The sequence below is a fragment of the Catharus ustulatus genome, chromosome 4, assembly GCF_009819885.2.
Source record: "Catharus ustulatus isolate bCatUst1 chromosome 4, bCatUst1.pri.v2, whole genome shotgun sequence".
Lineage (NCBI taxonomy): Eukaryota > Metazoa > Chordata > Aves > Passeriformes > Turdidae > Catharus > Catharus ustulatus.
The window spans coordinates 46,494,962-46,512,154 of NC_046224.1; the positions used below are offsets into that span (position 1 = coordinate 46,494,962).

The window sequence follows — 17,193 nt, forward strand, 5'->3', positions numbered from 1 at the left end:
TTTTGCAAGCAGCCTGCAGTTTCAGAGACAAGGTTTGTTACAAGCTTATTTCCTTTCATTTCTTAAGTTCTTAGGAAAACTCAACAACTTTTCCATCTGTCAAACATTGCCATACCATGAAAATTAGTCTGGTGGATGTGGACATTAAAGTACTCTGCTTTTCTAGCACATATTTATCTCAAAATGGTCCATTTGCAATAAAAGAGAAAACCTGGCTTTGCAGAGGTTTGGAGGATTAAAGGAAACATTGAAGAATAGAAAGTGAGGCTGCCGAAAGCATGCAGAGTACCCTGCCTTCTGGGCTCTGCAACAGCCTTCTGATAATAGCAGACTTCTGGTTTTGTCATCAGTTAGGAGGACAATTTCATGAAGAAAAGTGCTTCATAAAACTGTAAGACCAGTAATTTTTGTACAGGTGCTGCTCCTGGAGAGTATTACATGGGACACAGTTTGATCTTGACTACCAGTCTGAACAAAAGCTTTTGAAAAGAATTCATGCTCTGACCATCAGCTAACAGCCCTGAAGAGCACTAATTAGTAAATCTGAAGATTATAGTGACAGAAAGGAGTTGGTGGCATGTATTTAATCACAAAAGAGAGTTAAATTTGGCAGCTAGTCTGTAATTTCTTTGAAGGGTAAAGGAAAAATATGTGCTTTCTTTCTCAGGAATATTAAAACTGGAAAGTCTATGGACACTGGCACCTTTGTTAAACCAAAATCCAGTGAGTGCATTCAATGTCTCTTAGCCAGGTGAAAAGCCTCAGTTTCCAGTTTTTACTGGCTGAATATGTAGCCATCTTGTCACCATGTCATACAAGAGCCATGGTTACTTCTGTGCCATGCCACTCCTCCAAAGCTAAGCCACCAGAAATTGCTGAAGAGTCACTCGATTCATCTTCTCTCCAGCAGCCCTAATGGCACTTCTGGAGCAGGCAGGCAGCATGACTGACAGCAGCCCTGAAGCTACTTTAATGTGTTTCACAGACACAGGCTGGCATTTGTTACCTGAGGTTCAGGGATATGCTTCAGTGTCTTAATGCCTCTTCCTTCTAGTTCGAATTTGCTTTCAGCACTACTCTTCTATCTCAGAAAAACAAGACCAAACTGCAAGATGTTAGTTACTGCCTGGAGTAGGAGCTAGTCATAGGCAGTGCAAAATGAAAACCTTGGTCTAGGGATTATTAGCAACAATACTGTATTCAATTGATTTTTGCATCAAAAGGGGTTTCTTCCCACTCCATTTGTTAATTAAACTTTTGCTGGATATATCTTCCAATGCTACTGTTTTAATAAAAAAGTCCTTGATGGATTTGAATACAAAATCTGAGATAATTCTATCCAAGGAAACTTGTATTTCTTGCAATGACAAAAAAATTACACCTAAATATTTTTTTAGTAATATCAGGTAGGATCAATGCTATCAGATGATGGTGCAGAGAGATAAACATAACAATTGCTGAATCCTCACAACAAACAGAGATCCAGAAGGTGGCTGACTTCCTTAAGGTACTGTAATGGATCAATGACATTGCTTCTGCTAGGTTTCTAGCTCCCTGGTACCCAGGCCTAGAACTGAGAAACAGAGCCACACTGTAATTGTTACCTTTTTTCCACAGCAAGATCAGAAGTGTTCAAGGAAATTTGTGTTGAAGGATGATTTCTTGGTGTATTAAATGAGAAACAGAGGACAATTACATCCTTTTACAATGCCAAGGATGTTCACGTGGGACAGACACAAGGATGTTCAGAGGACAGACACGTTAAGCTCCTCATCAAATTATTACCATTATCAAACCTCCTGTCTATTTGTTTATTCATTTCATATCTTTATTAGAAAACTGGGAGAATAATATTTTTTGCCAGATACTTTTACTTACATGTAAGTACTTACATACTTTCTATGACCACAAGATTCATATGTTGCTATTTCCTCATCTAACCCTATTGTCTTTTATTTTGACAGCACACATCTGGCTGCTCGTTTTTTCATTTTTCCTGGGGTTTTGGCAATTCTTCTCTGTCTTGTGTTGACACCTCTTGTTGCTGATACCTCTCTGATCATGACTCAGAATGGAGGGAGAGGCTCAGAGCAGGGCCTCAGATGGAGGGTCTTAGACTCAGTGCAAGTGGTCAGTGTAGCATTTCTTAAGTAATCTTACGGTATTGACTGAAATTACTTGGAAAGTGATTTCCATGGGGTTTTTTTGCAATGTAACTACGTGTGTTGCAGGTTCACAGGAGAAGGAAGTTGCTCAGGAGATAATGCTGATAGATTAGTGGAATGAGAAACTTGTTGCAAAGGCAGATTTGCTGTTTATCCTGTTTGTCTCACTTGAATGGAAAGAAGGTGGGAAAAAAATATCACAGCTGCTACAGGTGGGCAGATCATACTCTGGGTTTGGGGGTTATAGCAAACTGGTCCCTAATCAAATGTCACTAAAATTCCTGTATCATTACTAGTATACTTAGTTTCTGTTTCTTCATTTTGCCTAATCCATCTTATTTTTGTATTTTTGCCTAGTTCAGTCCCAGCTCCTCTTTCTGTTTACAAGCATTCTCTTCACCATTTAAATGACATGTCAAATGCAACGCTGGAGGAAAAACGAGGAGCCAAAATGGGAGAGAACTGCAGCTCTCCCCACGTCTGCTGCACTCTGCCGCTCCCAGGGCTGGTGGCAGTGCCTACAGCAGCTGCTTTCTTCCACTTGCTTGTGACTCATGATTTCTTTTGCATAACCACAATAAGCAACTCCCACACAAAGCCATCAGTCAGTTCAATGATGGCAGCAGAAAAAATGTCTTTATTTCTTAGGAAATATTGCATTTTTGGGGAAAAAAGGGAAACCAAAGCAATATAAAAACCCAAACAACTACCTGACAAAGGCTTAACCATTCAGTGTTCTGTTTTCAAGGACTATGTAAATTAATTTTTCAGAGAAATTGTCTTGCTTAGCCTATTGAGAAGTTTATAAAAAATTGATTTTAAGGAATTACTAAGATTTATAGATTTTAGAGAGTCAAGTTCATTATAACCTGCTAATGGCAGATTTAGAAAGAATTAAAAAGATTGAGTGTCACAACACCCAAATAAATGACAGCTCCTCTACACCAAACGTTTTACTGTCTTCCCTAGCATAATTAGTTGAACTACTTTAAATAAAATCCAAATAAATTCATAAAAATATAACTACTTGAGGAACTCTGAAAAATATAGATATAAATTGCAAAGGCAACAACACATGCCTTGCAGTCCAGCTTCAAAACAGAGACAAACCATGATTGCTGCTTTGAATACTCATGTCTAGGTCTTTTGGTTTTCTGGCTTTGGGATGTGTTTAAAAATGCAACTCTATTGCATGAAGACCATGACCTCTAAGAGATCAAAACTATTGTCTTTTCGAATTGGAGACACCTTTTTTTTTTCACTCTTTACTGAAGTCTTACACGTGGAAGCTAAGTTTAGATCACAGTTTTGTGAACACATGAACACATTGCTGTATACTTTTGAAATAAGCACAGTGAGTAAAGCAGAACTTTATTATCAGGAGTAGCTCAGAGACATGGGGCAAAGTTAGCATATTTTGTCCTTCACCCATCAGTTCACTTCATTTAAAGAGACAGTTAATGTCCAGCCAAAGTGACAAGCTTTTAAGAAATTGGAATTTCTAGGGTTTTTTTGCTATTTTGCTATAGCTTTTAAGTAACTTCATATAGAGATGGGAGATTGCATGATAAAGCACTTAAAATACAGCACAGATTGCATGCATCACTACACCTATTTTTTGAAAATAAATCAATTTTCTTTTCTATTTTTTTTAACAATAATGAGATGCATTTATTCTCTGGACTGACTGAGATACCAAAGGTTCCAGTTTAATTTACTTGATAATAAACTTTAGCACGGCCACAGTATGTATGCTCAAAGAGGAAATTAGCATGTCACTTACTGAACAAGATAATATTCACTAGATGTGCGGGTATCTTTTGTATTCTTCTCATTTCTTGCCTTTTTCACCTCTATTCTCAGCCCTTTATACCAAGAGAGAAACATGAATACTTATCCACAAACACACCTTTGTAGCTCTCATTTCCCATATAAATCAACAACTTATTACAAGTGACAAGAGCTGGCAATATTTTCATGATCCATGCCCTCAATTAACACCATTCCAGAGGCATCCATGCTGGGATGGATTTTTTCCTGTGTTTCTGTTAGTAGGCCTGGGAAGTACAAAGCCACACACTGCTTCTCCCAGAGCTTTCATTTGGCCTTTCAGTAACCCTCACCAAAATCTCTATTAGTGTTCCATGTTTGTTACCACTTGCAGCAGTATCATCTATGGGGCAGAAGGAAGTTCTTAAGGCTGAGTTTAGAAATAACTAAATCCAGAGGGAGAGGATTCCTTAGTTTGTTCTGTCAATGTTTTCAGTCCTGAGCTGTAGGTTTTCCAAAACACAGACTGCTGCTGCTGCTGCTTGTGCTCTCCGTGTAGATATTCCCCATCCTGCCACTTAAGCCCAAGGATCAAGGACCAGTTCAGTGCCTGCCTGCATTGCAGGAAGCCTCTAGTGGGCCAAAAGTTTTTCCCAATGCACTAGATGTAAAATTGAAGACCATAACTACTAAGGCACTTCCAAGTGCAACTACCTCTAAAACAATCAATCTTTAAATATTTTCCTAAAGGAGTCTTTTAAAAGGCTTTATTAGTTTCAAAAATTTATGTTCCTGTGATTGTTTTCAAGTAGAGAGTCGACTAGTTTGGATGAAATTTGAATTATCTTCTTTGCATTAATGCCCAGAAATAATTAGCAAAAGTGCCCTTAGCATGTGACCTCACTTATAGAATGGTTTTCCATGGCTTGGTGATTGCTATTTGAAACAGAAAAAAACATTTTTCTTAAGACAGTCTTAGCTGCAGAGGTCATGTGCTGATCCATGCAGATGAGGGAACGCAATTGTGCTCTTTCTGATTCCCAAGGACCTCTAAAACATTTTCAGGCTAAACTGGCAATTAATTTGTTGAACTGAAATTCATTAAATGCTCAAATTGCAAACATGCAGCTGAGTATTAACAGTATATGAATCATATTTTTCTATTTTATGCAACAAAATAAATTTCCAGTTGAACTCAGTAGGACGAGTCACACTGCCTAAGGGAGCAATTTCCTAACTCAGGGGACTGAGTCAGATTCCTTTATTATCATCATACCCCCAAGAGGGAAAAGCACAGAATGAAGTTGAGCTAAAATGTTGATTAAAATGAGAGTTCTGGATTATTTACTAGAGGAATTGTTGTGTATGTCCTCCTAATTCAGGTATCTAAGTGAAAAGCCAAAAACTGGTATGACTGCACACAAATTACACAGTCAGCTGGGATAAATACCTCTGTACATACGAGCATGGCCAGCATCTGATTCACACAGTCACCTCCAAATTTTCAAGGAGCAGCAAGAGCTCACTGTATGCTGCCATGGTCATGGTGCTTTCCCAGGCTCAGACCCTTCTGTCATGGCAAAACAATTCCAGGATACTGTGCCCTTCACAGAGAAAACACACATTTCCCTGGATGGTTTTGCACAGTGCCTTTTCTAAAAATGATAAGAGAAAAGGTCCAGGGATTTACAGGTCAGCCAGGCTCACCTCAGACCTTGGAAGAATCACACAGTCTGAGATCCATTAATAAGCATATGAAGAATGAAAACTAATCAGCAATCCCCAGATTTACCAGGGAAAAATGATGTTCAGCAAAGCCGGGTGCCTCCCACAACAAAGTGAGGTTTTTGGATGTCATGCATCTCAGCATTAGGAAAGCTTTTGACTCCATACTCTGCCAGCTGGCAACTGAGGAATTGTGGACTGGAAGGAATGCTGTTTAGATGGACTGAAAATGAACAGTACCTCTCGGCTTAAAATTTATCAATGAGTAGCTCAGCATCTGCTTGGTGGCCAGCAGTGAACAGAGCAGTTTAATGGTCGCACTTTCTCACTGTTGGATGTCTCAATCAATGACCTAGGTGATGACCTCAGGTGTACCACCTGCAAATCTATGAACTATACCAAATTAGAGGGGGTTACTTGCAAAATGAATGTCATAACTTGAATCCACAGGGGTTTTGATAAACTAGAGAACTGGGAGAACAGAAACTTCATGATGTCCAAAAAGGAGACAAGCAAACTTCCTCTCTTGGAATAGTGTAAACTCATGTGTGAGTAAAGGATTTGTAGTAATCCTGCTGAAAAAGAAGATTATTGTAGGATTCTAGCTTGAATACTCTTTCTCCCTGTGAATAAGGTAAAATGAAGACCACCCTGTTGTTGAAAGGAGTTCCCTAAAAGAGATGAGGAAGTTGCTTTTCCCATCTAATTGGCACTTGGGAGGCTTCATGTGAAAAAATGAATCAAGTTTTGAACAACCTACTGGACCACAAGGACATACTGAGAGATCCTTACACTGCTGAAGAGTCTTAGGTTTGGTCTAAAAGCAGGCAACAACTACTTGAAGAAGAGTAAAAAAAAAAAAAAATTTAAGTACTTAAGGAAAAGCTTTTCACTAGGAAGAAAACCTTTGCAGTGTAGCCCTGTCAAGCTGTGCAGGTACATTGAAATTTCCATCAATTTTTTGAGGTTTTCAAGAAACAGCTACACACTGTCATGGCTGATCCGATCTAGTATTGGCAACAGTCTTGCCTTTCTGGGTAAGCAGCCTCAAAAGTCTTTTTGAAATCCTTCTGTGATGAGCATTTCTATGTTTACCCTCCATTATTCTATACTGCCTAGGGATTTCTGCATCTACGCCAGGAATCCTGGCAGGTCCACAGGATTTGAAGATTAATAGGTTGGAAAATACATTTTCCATGGTTGCCTGGAAATCCTTAGCTCTGCCTCCTTTACATGCAGAATGTATTTTTACCCAGACCTGGCTCCTACGGTGAAAGCTTTATAAACTGTATCTATCCATACAAATGTATGTGTAAATTAAGATTACACAGACAAGCTAATTACAGAAACATCCTGCATTTCAGAAGTTTGGCCTTTCAATTTAAGCATGATGTAACTTTTCATAGCAAACCCAGATTTTAGCATAAGGAGTGTTTGGGCTGCATGCCTCCAGAACAGACATCTTACAGCATATCTGCTTGCAAGCTGCTGATAAAGGACAAGTCTCTTGTTCCCGGGGACAGAAGAATCAAGCCCAACAAATAGTCATTTAGCACTCATACACAGGGAAAAAGTGAGGAATCTAGAAACTTCCCATGATGACTTTCCTCATCATCTCACCACAGGAGTGGGGCTGGTACCAACTGTAATTCCAGAGAGCTCTGTGTATTTTTGTCCACCCAGCAGATATGAGGGAGTGGGAGGGGTGACCCATACAAAATGAGACAGTGGCACTGGTGATATATTTTGAGTCCAGAGATATTTTAGGACACAGTAGGTGATGCAACTGGTGCTAGAGATGCTGATCAAGCTAGTGTGCAATCCTCTGTAAAACATTTTTACACATTACTTTTAACACACTGAAGAATCTCCCCAATCAAGACACATTACTGAAGGCAATTAATTTTTATAAATAACTTTCACATCAGTCAAAATGAAATGCAATTTCACTGCTCAAGAATAAAATATATCCCTACCTAAAGATTTTCTACCTTCAAGTCCCATAAGCCCCTGGGAAGGAAAACATCCTCAAACAAACAAACAAACAAACAGCAAAATTCCTTTGCTGATCCAGGTTGTAAATTGATAAAGGAAAACAACACGTGTGATGGAGAAATGCCTTGCTGTCTGAAGGCTTTATTTTTAAGACAAGAATTTTCAGATTTTTTAAGTAGATGCAGGTGCTCCCTTTTTATGTCAATGCCAGAAAAATTGCAGAATTTGGCACAAGAGAAATAGAAAGTGAAAATACACTTTAATTATTGTTCTGCCTTAAAAGCTGTATTTCTAAGCCACCCCAAGAAGCTCGACTTAGAAAATTGTTTACTTTTCTTTCATTTGCTTTCACCCATTATGCTTTATTATTCTTGCTCCTTAGACCCATGTCTAAGAAGTAGGAAATTAATTGCCTCCATGCTGAGGGGTGCTCATGTAACTTGTTGCATACAGTGCTTCTCAGTGTTGCAGAGACCATCTCAAAATTACATATTCAGGCAGCAAAATAAAAAAAAAATTAGAGGAATGTAGCACTGATAATTTAGCTAGAGAATCTGTCAAGCTATATGTCCAAGCAGTAAAGGCAACAGCGAGAGGTGAGGGGTTTGAAAGGCCACAGGTATTATCCCAGTGCATATCCTTCTTGCTCTTCCTTCTCCCAGGCCCCTCCTTCCCATGCCTATCTCTAGATTGCTGTACACATTTCCTGTTCTCTTGCGCAGACCACATTCTCTCTTAATCTCTTTACCTGTGTTATGTAGCAGAGAATATTTGTCTAAACTATTGATACCTGTAGTAGAAGTTATTTACAACTGGCTGTTACCAGCTGTGAGTTTTGGGTTGTGGCTCACCTAAAGGCACTTTTCCAGTGTCACTGGGTTGGGCTTACCCTGTGGGTGCAGGGCTGTGGATGGTGGCAGCTGCACCAAGGCATGGGTAGAGGGGCAGACACCTGTCCATCTCTTCCTCTGTCTATTCTATCATCTACCTTTGACACTTCCTTGACACTCAGTTTGCCCCATTTCCCACTTCCCCTATTCCCTCATTTATCTGATGAACAGGTAAAGAGCTGAATTCCTAGTACTCAGTTGAATCTCAGTGGTTCCCTTTACCTCCCCTGCTGATCTTGAATGCCCCAGTTCATCCTTAGAATCTTGTTGAGCTGAGGAAGGTAGAGGGCTGGTCTCATACTCTCCATCACTGTAATTCCAAATCCAAATCCTCAAAGATACATCCTGGAAGACGGCAAGAAGAGGCATCACTGTGGCAACAGCCTTATGAGGGTTAATATCACACTGTAACAGTCACCAACTATTTATACATATTCAATCTATACTGTTTGAGAACTAGTGTGAACTTTAAAATTTACATGCCTCAAAGCATTTTCCTTAAATAGATATTTCATTTCCCCCAGTAATGGGCAAGCTGAGGCTTGCTTGTTATATCCCACTCTCTTCAGTGAATCCTACAGCACGAATTACAAATCTTCACTTTCTTTTCTCCTGAACAAAGCAGTTGCAATGTCATTTATAGAGTGAGGCTCTGAATAGAACTATGGCTTATAGCTAATATGTTCTCAACACCCCACACAATTGTGTCAGACTCCTCAAAGACGAAATTTCCACTTTCTGATGCTTTTTGGAAGAGCTGGGTTACAGTTCTTTTCTTTTACTGTAAAAAATTGCAAGCCTAATTTCACTATTAGTCACTAACCATGAAATTTCTATATACAACCATATTGTTCTGGAAATTGCATGAGTATCCTCTGCTAGCTCATTGTCCAAATTGTCATAATACCAGTCATATCTATAATACCAGTCAATACCTAATTTGGTGCTTTCTGAGGAAAATATATAGAGCGACATAATGCACCTATAGTCCTTCCCAAGCAGGCATTTTGTAAAGTTGTTTACAGCTCACTGGCCTGTGTAGAGCCCAGACAGTTCTGCTGGGCAAAGTGCTAGTTCTCCTCTATAATTTCCATTAACAGTTGGACTCTCTGCCTTTTCCTACCCTATAAGTAAAAGAGCTTAGGAAAATCTGACAGGTTCCTTGACATGCAGTGAGGGTTTTTTAATTCTTCATTGCAGTTTAAAAATCCCTACCGGGGAATGAATTTTCTGATCATCCAAACTCATGGAAGTCAAGGAGTCTATTATATTAATGGCATATTTCATTGCTTTAAAATTCAAAAGTGACAATCTATGACACCAGTTAGGAATAACAGAGAGGGAATAAGCCCAAGAGCCAAGGCAGTGAATGATGACACACTGCTCCTTGAGCACTGCACCTTCCTATGTCTGAAAGTACTGCCACAATGGAAAATTTACTGCATTAGAAGGAAAAGACTTTTTCTGGTCCATAACTGTCTGTATCTGCCCAATAAAAGAAATTGGACATTTTGGGGGTATCTACTTAATGATTATTTTGTCACTGCAGTGCCACTGGAGAGTTTGGGCAAATCCTCCAGAAACCAGAAAGAAATGATTTGGAGGAATTCCTGAGAAGAAAGAGGATGGATGTCATTGTTATGAGACCTCTCTCCTCTCTAAAAAAATGCCCTCAAAAGCAGTGATAAAGTCTTTCAGTAAGGTAAGCTACACCCAAAATAGTTGAAACTATGGTCATAATGACAGTTTTATCTAAATTGTGGAAACATAGTAGTGCAAAAAAAACCAAAAAACAAAAAAAAAAAACCAAAAAAACAAAAAAAAAAAACCCCAAAATAAAACAAAACAAAACAAAACAGAAAACCCTCAAACATCAATTCAAAAATATATACAGAAAAATCCTTAAACTATCAGTGATTTTCACTGCACTACAAACTATTAGGAATATGATGATACAATCTTAATTAATTTTGTTTGATTTTATGAACTCTATTTATTACTATGACCTCTGCTTTGCTTTAAAACTTTCTTTTTTATGGTAGAAAAAAGGAGTATCTTTGAATCTTAAACAGGAACATCAAAGACTGTCATCAAAGAGACAGGCTCTTCAGGAAGAACAAAAAGAGACGAATCACCAACCACATCAGAGGGCTGAGCTGAGCAACTGAAGGACTGGAAAGACATGTTCTCCCTAAGGATGCTGAAAGGTATCCCAGTAATGGTGATGATACAAGAGGAGGAATTTGCTGTCAGATACTGTTTTTTGTACAGATCTGTAAATCTCCTCAGTTGTCTACAAGCAAAGCTACTGCAAATTCAAGAAGGGCTTTAGCACAGCAGAGTGGTTCACGCCTTTTATTTGGTCAATGAAATAAACCAAGGATCCTACTTCAGCCACTTCTGAGTAGGGTATGCAAAGGTCTGCAGGTATCCTGCAGTACTGTCAGGGCCACCTCTGATATCAAGAGTCTGGGAAGTGGCCCTTAGCCTTCCAGTAAGAGGTCATTGGAAAACAACATCATTTTTCCCCTGGAAGGTGTTCCTAGTGTGCCAAAACTTTGCGTGGTGTGTGTGCTTCTGCTCTCACCATATGGCATCCACAACGTCCCGTCCCGGTTGTCAACAACAAAACTCATATTCCATACCCATAGAATTTGTTCTCAGAGCTCTTTTTTTTCTGTCAAAACAAGAAAATTATTCTTTACTTTCTATCAAAACTTGAAGCATTTCATATGCCAGCAGATGACTATCACTTTCAATCTCTATTGGACGGGGCTCAATTGTGACCAACAATGCAGTTTAGAAAAGGCTCCAAAATCTTGCACCCATTCCAAATGATCTCCGCCTCCCTTGATCTTTCTATTTCAGCTTCTCCCTTTCTTTTTAATAGACATAGATTTACTTCTCTCCCCCTAGATAAATGCCCAGATTTAATATAAGTCATTCATTGTAACATAAGCAAAAAAATGCCCAAACCAGATAAAATCACTCACTGTTGCTTCTGTCATTTCTTAGATTCTGAGTTCATATCTTAGCGGTCTTACCAAGCTTTGAGCAAAGCCTTACTTATGCAAGTTTGAGGGGGAGAAAAATCCCTTAAAATCTAAGGGATGAATTTCTCCTGAGCTGTATCAAGAGCTGCCATTTCAAGAAGTCTTGTTATACTAATGTTCATCTCCCCAGCTCTTGAATCTTGCCTACTCTTTTCACCCTTTCTCTCCACTGCCTATTTCTGTCATCATATTTAAGATTCTCCCCATTTTTTATTGACACTGAACACAAGATGGCTTATTTTTCATTCCTCAGTCCCTCCTTTTCCAAGCAGGTCTTCACTCTCTTGTTTTCTTTCCCTTACAGATTTTCTGTTTCAAATTAATTGTTCCCAGTTCTAGCTTTCACTGTTGTCTTCTGCTCTGTCTTCTTTTCTGTACGTCTCTTATCTCTTGTTCCTCACTTGTCTGTGTTTTGGTCCAACCTCTTGCCATTGAAGAGAAAAATAGGTTTTTTCTAGCAAAATTTAGAAGGGCCAGAAGATGAAAGTTATTCCTTGGACAAGGAGACAAGCTGTCAAGTCCAGTCCATTTGCTGGAACATGTCAGAATTTTGCTATCAGATTTATAAGTTACCACTTACAGTAACATAAACGTGTCATTTTGACTATCTGTAATTGATTTTTGCTAAGATAACAAGATACTCTATCTTTCAAAACAATAGTCCATGGGGTGGCAGTGGTGGTGACTGAGATAATCCTGGAGTGAGTGTCAGATCCAGCTGTACAGGGGCTCCTGAGCTCAGGGAGACCTGAGCATCACCCCTGAGCCTTGTCAGGACCTGGGACCTGGAAATCCTCATTAGGTAACCTGGTGGTGCCCAGACCATCTGCAGGAGATATAAACAGCTCTGGGGAGCAGAAGTTTATACATGTGGTAAAGGCCCTACCAGAGGAAGAAAATACTAAAAAGAATAAAAATGTGTACTAGTTATTATTAGAAGTGAGAAACCAATAACAAATAGAGAATAGGATTCAACAGTCAAACAACCTACCTTTTAGTGTGGAAAAAACCTTCTTTTATTAGTAATATCAGTCCTGGAAAGACCTTAAACTTTCAAAAACAAATAAATTATGCATCTGAACAGAAAAAACCCACTATTCTGAACCATTCAAGTTATTTAATGTTATAGGCATTTAGTAAGAGCCTCTCAAAGTAATGTGTGCAGAGTCTTCTCAGTCTTACAGGTGCATCACTTACCACAGTAATGATTGCCCAGTGCAGCAGTGAGTCGAATACAGTCCTTGAAAATTTAGTACAATATTTTAAATGTGTTTCCTGAAAGCACAAGTCCTTGGTGGTTGTAGGCTGTACATATCACCACTCTGTGTTCTCATCATGTCAAATCCTTCAAGGGAAGTGACATTACACTCAGTCTGCACTAAACAGTGCTGGTGATTCACTAGACTGCAGTCTTCCTTTTAAGTCTGTACTGAGTCAATACTCTGATAGGGGCTTATTAAAGAGCACCCTGATGTTGCAGGTCTAATCCTTTGATGAGGCCTACTGTTGGGATGTGCCCTCTTTTTGATCATGTAACATGCACAATAATTTTTCTGAAAGTCATAGATTGCCTCTTAACCTGGATATTTTAGATAAATTCCAGCTCAGGATCAACATGCTGAAAACTCAAATCCCTTGATAATTTCAGTGATAGGAACCAAGTTACTTCTTGAACTGTTTATTATTGATGAAGACTTTAACTACTGGTGGTTTTCAGCACCGAAAGGAATCACCTCTGCTAATTCCATCCTTAACTGAGTGCTCATTGTGCATCTTAGAGGTGTTATGAAAAATAATAATTTCAGTCATGGTTAAGGTACTGCAGACTTCTATGCAAGAGCTGCCCATGTAAGGGTTAAGTATTATGTTGCTTGCAAGGTTATCGTTACATTGATTTTTTTTTCAGCAGTATTCATCTATCTCCACACATGTTTAAAAATACAGGTCACAGGTAGATAGGAAGCAATTCTTTCCACAGGTTTGGAAAACAGTATTAAAATATTTTCATTTGAAAACCTGGCATATAAATTCATAATCACTTGACTGTCTAGGAAACAGAATTATAAGAAGCTTGTTATGTTTCCTATTTTATATGAAATAAACACTATCTAAATATCATATTTATAAAATGAAGATGCAAAATGTCTTTTGGGGAAAAAAATAAAGAAAACAGAGCTTTCTAGAATCTTTAAAGGAGGCCAGTCTTCCTGAATGGGAATGAGTCATCTATAATCACACATCACATCTAAGCATAAGCAGTTCTTAGTCAGGTGTATAGGTTTAATTTCCTGCTGGATTATTAATTCTGTCAAATAACCCCCTTCTCTAAAACTGTCATTTGAGTGCTCATATTTTGGTCTGTTACAGTGCCAAATACTGAGAAGCAGCAATAGCACCTTTTACAGTATTTTTCTTTTCCTCTGCTGAAATTCCAGCACAGTTCTAATTTTTTTTTTCTAACAAGTGTAAACAAGTGTGTAACTGCACAGTGTGACACTTCAGCTCTTAGGAAGGTATGGGGGAGACAAAAGTTTGGAGGGACTCTGGTTAAAGCCTCTCCAAAAACTAAACAAGGAAAAGTGAGGAAAGATGAGTCCTCTCCCTTCCTCATGCTGAAGTAAAATGTTTATGTTGATAAGCTTTATGCGCCTCTTAGAACTTTTGCATCTTTTACTTAGGAATAACAACCTTGCTGAAAAAAAAAATAATAAAATCAGGTATTGGTGCTGCAAATATAGCTTCCTTTCATCCTGACAAGATTTACAATTTTATAAAATGTCAGAAATAATTGATTGAATGAAGAGTTGATCTTTCAGTCATTCAGACCTGTATCATGACTGGAGTTTTCCATATTCCCTGTCAGAACATCCAGGAGTCAGATTCTAGCTGCTGGGGCAGCTCTGAAGAGAGAATATTTTCTCTGTAACAACCTTTTCAATAACTTCAATTATGACCTACAAATAGAGGTATTTCTGAATTGCTCCATGTTCTTTGCCCTTAATTTAAATGTTATAGCTCCAAAAGTGATGGCTAGAATCTGGATCTGTCTCTCACAATGCACAAATGAAAAAACACTCAGCAACATGCATGGATTTAAATAAATTCTAAATATTCCCGAGGTATCCATCTTCCCTCTACGTACCTGAAAAGGCCCTTCTCAGAACATTAAGGTGTCTAATCCTCTAGTAAGTGCTAAGTAGGCTGCTATTTTTCAAGCAGAAAGAGCTATTCTTTTCCCTCCCCCACATTGCCCTCCAAGCAAAATGGAGACTCTATTTGAAGTCTCTATAAAAGAACACACAGAGAAAGAAAAAAAAAAATCAATATGAGCCCCTTTGGCAGCTCAAATTAGATGCTTCATAATGCTGTGCCAATCTCCCTGAGCATCATGTGCTTTACCTTCAATGCCTTTTCACTTCTTTTTGTCCATTACCTGTGGGAATAAAATACAGTCTTAGGGTGTTTGTTTGGTTTGGGGTGTTATTTGTGTCAATTTTTCAAATGCCTTAGGATATTTTTATTAATTATTAGGAAAAATGTCACATCCCAGATCAATGGTTGGAGTCTCTTTGTAATGAACTGCTCCCACATTGGGTGCTCCGAGTTCAGTTAGGTTGTCAGAGGGCATGTTCTAGTTATATCCTAAACAAATAAAATCAGCAGCTTTTATGAAAGCTCACTGCTAAGGAAGTCACACAGAGCAGGCAGAAAAAGCATGAGTAATATGCTGCTCTGAGACTGGCTGAGAGAAAGTGATTTTGAGGTATTCCTAAATATATTAGCGTTGTGTTGATGAAATCCCTCCGAAAGGTGTCCTGAATTTGCAGTGGCTGCCACAAAGTACTTTTGGATGGTCAGCTAGAAAGAACATTTCTTTACTGAAGGGGTAGTCATACACTGAAACAGACTTCCTAGAGAGGTGGTTGATGCCCCAAACCTATCAATATTCAGGAGGTATTTGGACAATGTCCTTAAAACCATGCTTTAACTGAGGTGGTCAGGCAGTTGGACTAGGTCCCTTCTAGATGAAATAGTAGTTCTGTTTGATTCAACTAGATTTGGTTCAATTCAATTCTAGTTCTTAGAATATACTGTTTAAAACATTCTATCTAGTAGTTCTTCAGAGGTGCAAGCAAACGACAGCTTTTTTTTTTTTTTCTTCTTTTCTAGCGATACCCATCAAAAGGCAACATTGTTGAACACTCTCCTAGAAGTGTGTGTTAGTGGTTATCCATGCCCTTTATTGACCTTCACAACCTTGGTTAAGTCAAGAGGCCGAGTACTCCATTTTGTTCAAAATGCTGCCTGACTGAAGCAGCATGAAGCAGCAGGAGAAACACACCGAGGAGCACCCCAAGGTTTTTCTTCTAGTATGGGGAAAACAGTAGGGAAATCCTGTTCAGCTCTTCATTAGCAGAGCAGCTTCTGCAGAACAAGGTAGCGGGAAATGCTTAAAATTGGGCATTCTCTCCACTCCACTCCACTATTAATATGCAAAAAAATTATTTTCAAAGCGAAGAAAAATTGAACTGTTTTTTGTACAGAAACACCTGGTCATTGCCTTAAATTACTTTCTATTTTCTCTTCTCTTAAAGATGAGACTATTACCAGGTAAAGAAGGGTGTAGTGATTCTGCTTACTAGGGATAATAAATGAAAACCTATAGAGTAGTGGATGCTAGTATGTTAGCATTCCTATTTATTAAACTCAACACATTAAATTGTTTAAAATATCTGAGTTTATTAACTGGTGGTATCTACAGCAATGCAAGCTAAATTTCAGTCCCTGCATTTCAATCAATGAATGGTGTCCTGAACTGCAGGCAGGACAACAGGTGTACTCCTGCATAGCCAGTACCCCTGCCAAGGGTTACAAAATGTTGAAATCTGCATCTGTGACCTTTATGTAATGAAGAAGGTCATTTTAATGCTAGGACAGCTGCACTAAGCCATATGGTGAGCTAGAAATGGTGTGATCACCACTCAAAATATGTTGCAAAGATATTATTCTGGTGCTGCATGCCCTCTGGTATCCTCGGGCAGAGTCTTATTTATCACAGAGTAAAAGCATAATCATTCGAAGAAAAATGATCTGGAGTACTTAAAAAGATATTAAGTACTTAAATAGAAATATTCTCTGCTGGATCTGAAGATCATCTCATGGACATTGCTCTTACATGCCCTCGCCTTTGGCTTGGGATGCACACTGCATTTGCTGCAATCCATCATAGCACCAGTGAAGCCAGGAGCTCTCACAAGTAATGAATTAATGAGGCTAATTAGAGAACTGTGGGTTATTTCTGCTTCTGTTTTATGGAGCCATGATTTAAGCCCACAATGCAGTCCAGGTGCCAGTCAACTGGACAAGAAGACCCAAAGTGGTGAGCACCCAGAATAGGAATGTTACTTCAGATTGTTGCTGTCCAGCACAAAGATCACTGCTCAAATTTGAAGGAACTGGTCCAAATTTTAGATTTCTCCATGAATGTCTCTCTTTGTACAACTCAGCGATGTGAGAAGACCCCCCTATGTGGATGGAGCCAAGTTTTAAGAGAAAGAAATGCTGGAAAATGTATTCAAATCCTAAATAAATAGT

The 17,193-nt window shown here is 38.8% G+C and overlaps 1 long non-coding RNA gene across 1 annotated transcript; it reads left to right on the forward strand.

Annotated features, from left to right (window-relative positions):
* Positions 1 to 9,709: 9,709 nt before the first annotated feature.
* Positions 9,710 to 16,330, forward strand: LOC116995470. Its single transcript, XR_004417740.1, has 3 exons — positions 9,710 to 10,247; positions 10,618 to 10,752; positions 15,769 to 16,330. It is a non-coding gene; the product is annotated as an uncharacterized LOC116995470 (long non-coding RNA).
* Positions 16,331 to 17,193: the final 863 nt, after the last annotated feature.